Below are 3,553 nucleotides of genomic sequence, written 5' to 3' on the forward strand. Positions count from 1 at the left end.
ATATATATATATATATACACACACAAAAATATATGTATATATAGAATATATATACAGCAAAACTCTAGCATAATTCATAGGAAGGTAGATGGAATTAAACTGAGTCGAAAAGTCATTTTGCAATTTTCGCAATAGTTAATAAGATATGAATTACTAAAAATCGTTGAATATTGGTTTTCAATCATTTTTTTCTCAAATGCTATCAATTTTACAGAAAATCAGCAAGAGACAAAAATTTTCTTTTCATAAAGTTCTAAGAATTTTTTCAGAATTTTTACGGAATTTTTTAATATCATATTTTCTCATATTGGTAAAAATAAGAAAATGCATACTAAAAAGTTGATTAAATTTTGAAAAAATTCTATGAGGAAAAAATAAATGATTTGTGTCTCTTGTAATTTTTCTGTAAAGTTTACAGTATTTGAGTAAAAAATTATTGAAGACTAATATTCAGCAATTTTTAGTAATTAATATCTCGTTAATTATTACGAAAATTGCAAAAATGATAGAGGACTCTTCAATTCAGATTAGTCCCATCTATCTTCCTGTGAATTATTGCTAGAGTCTCGTCGATATCCAATATATATATATATGTACATATATAATATATTTAATATTAATATAGGTATATAATAAATATATAAAAACATTATATGTCTATATAATAAATATATATAAATTTTCATTTTTCATATTTCCACTCTATTATATATAGTATGGATCATCATATCTTGCAGGTATCTCTTTTTTTTTTTAATTTCAGTTTCGATAAAAATTCTACTTTGCTGAATATCGCTGTATCAAGGCAACGATTATTGTATATAAATCTCGTAATAGCAAACCATAAAATAGCGTGAAAAATCCCTTCCGCATTATGAGTAGCAGTTAGCCACTAAAATCTTGAATTTTATTGTTTAGGAGTGAAGAAGAGGCAACCTTATTATATCGATCAGAGCTTCGAACAGAGTGCTATTACGTTTCAGTGTACGTAAGAATGTTCACTTTTCACATTATCGCCCTAGAGAAAAAATTACGTGACCGCTATTCTGATACAACGGCAGCAAACTAGAATCTTCATGATCGAAACTGAAGTTGTCCAAAAAAAGAAAAGAGAGTCAATTGCAAGACAATAGATCCATAATTTATTCTAACGTCAGCAGAATTGCGTCGCGGAAGAAGTTACGTAAACTCATTTTCATGCCTCGTTATGGAAAAATGTCGTTTCCCAGGCAACATGAATGGAAAACGATCGACGAAACACCTCTTGCGAGTACCCGTGCGGCAAATCGTTCCACATACACGACGCAATAAAAGAACTTGTCTATTCTTCCGCTTTTGCCTCTTGTTCTCCATCCTTCTTTCGTGTTACACCACGTCCTTGTTTTCCGTCTCTTTCTCTCGCTCCTGCCGCCGATATGAGCTAATTACAGGGAAAGTTCGCATTAAGCGACCGTCTGATTAAGTAAATAAATAAAAAGAAAATGCGAAGCACACGAACACGTATATGCTTGAACGTCGGGAATAAGAGGAGGGGCGACAGCTGCAATTACGCCCCGTGAAATGCGGAATTGACGAATCGCGCCGAAAGAAGAAGGAACCAGTCCTGTGTCGGGATTACGAAACAATCCAGAAGCGGGCCATTAGCTGAAAAAGACTTCACACAATTTTGTACTATATCTTTACGTGGTACCCTCGAAAAGGGAAATGCCGGAAGTCGACAATTTGCGAAGCGTTTAACTTGACGCGTCGCAGGTAGAGATGCAGGTAACAAGACAATTTCTCTGGAGATGCGCAGGCGGGGAAAGTCATCGTATTTCTTGCTATAATAAAAGAAGAACCTTGCCTTTAATCGTGTAAGTGCAGTGCGTAAACAGTATAATTACGAGAAATTATACTATAATTTATACTGTTCATGATAAATATCAATTGCGTCTAAATATGCAATTGCAACGCAAACAAATATTCAGATATTCAGGCATGTTCATGTTGTTCAATTTAATGAAATGTTAGGCCTTGATATCGCTTCAATTAAGGCATGAATTACAGAGGCGCGAACGTAATAAAGCCAATATGAAATCTCGCGGCGTTTTATAGGCGCCGTGCCGGAGCACCCCAATAACAACGTACGAAAGTGAATTGCTGTCGTTTAACGGCAATGAGACATGACGTGTGTCATATAAACAAAGTCCTAACGAACGACAGGCGTAATTGAGATGTAAAAAATATTACATGTCATCGACCAGATGGATCTCAAGTCTTCTGCGTAACAATTATAATTCTAAAAATTAAGGTAATATATAAGAATATAATCTTGAAATTAATTTTTTATATTCGAATAAATTATATCTTGCACTAATTATCCGATTTGTACTTACAGAAAAAGAAGGGAAATATGGGAATGTTCCAAAAAAAATCGTTATTTTTACCCATAAATACCCGAGAGAAAAATGTCAAAGGCCGAAATCTCCATTTTTCTGAGAAAGAAAAGATTGCGAAAAATTAAAATGACGAATAATATTTCTGCATATATTAAATAGATAAACTTATCCGAAATTAAAATTTTATAATTCCATAAATCAAAATTCATTCCATAAATCATGAATAATCTATGGGTCGTCGAGGATTATTTAAACGCAAAGACTTTTTTATGGTAATTCAATAGTTCAACGCATCGTTGAATCGAATCCAAAAAAAAAAAATCATAATTAGAAACTTCAATTATTGCTTATTTACAATGTAATTAGTACTAATTACATTATAATTACATAAGTAATAATTGAAGTTTCTAATAATGATCCTTCTATTCTTTATAACTTAACGTTTAATTCATAGTGTCAAAATCGGCGAAGTTATATATATATATATAAGTTACGGGAGAAATTCGCACTTTCTCACAGGATTTCACGAGGTCGGACAAATCGTTTGTCTGCCAATTAGAACAAAATCTCCTCGAAATCTCGGTCGACTTTGAAAATTTGTGTTCGCTGCGTTTCTCGCGAATCGAGGAATTAGCCGGAAGTGAAATGATCTCATTAGTGCTAACGCATTTCGTAATCGGTATGTCGCACCGCATGCGTGCATTATATCAAAGTCGAGAGGCAACGATCAGCCTAAAATGGAAATTTTAGCATATCATATACTCGCGAGGCATGTACTTGTGCCTGGGACGAGAACGCTCGCAATGTAAAACGCCAAGAAAGGCATACATATATATACATATGAGGCATTTTGCATGGTTTATTATATGAACAATGAACTTACTTAATACAGAACTTACTTAATATATATATAAGAAAGACATACACACACACACACACATATATAATATATATATATACATATGAGGCATTTTGCATGGTTTATTATATGGACAATGAATTTACTTAATACAGAACTTACTTAATATATATATAAGAAAGGCATACACACACACACACATATATAATATATATATATATATATATATATATACATATGAGGCATTTTGCATGGTTTATTATATGGACAATGAACTTACTTAATACAGAACTTACTTAATATATATATAAGAAAG

At 32.4% G+C, this 3,553-nt stretch overlaps 1 protein-coding gene across 1 annotated transcript in view; it reads left to right on the top strand.

Moving 5' to 3' along the window:
- The window catches only part of LOC108693433, a 19,162-nt gene that overhangs the window by 5,689 nt on the left and 9,920 nt on the right, over positions 1–3,553 (top strand). The gene's annotated exons all lie outside the window — the stretch shown is intronic.

Source organism: Atta colombica, unplaced genomic scaffold, assembly GCF_001594045.1.
Source record: "Atta colombica isolate Treedump-2 unplaced genomic scaffold, Acol1.0 scaffold9, whole genome shotgun sequence".
NCBI lineage: Eukaryota > Metazoa > Arthropoda > Insecta > Hymenoptera > Formicidae > Atta > Atta colombica.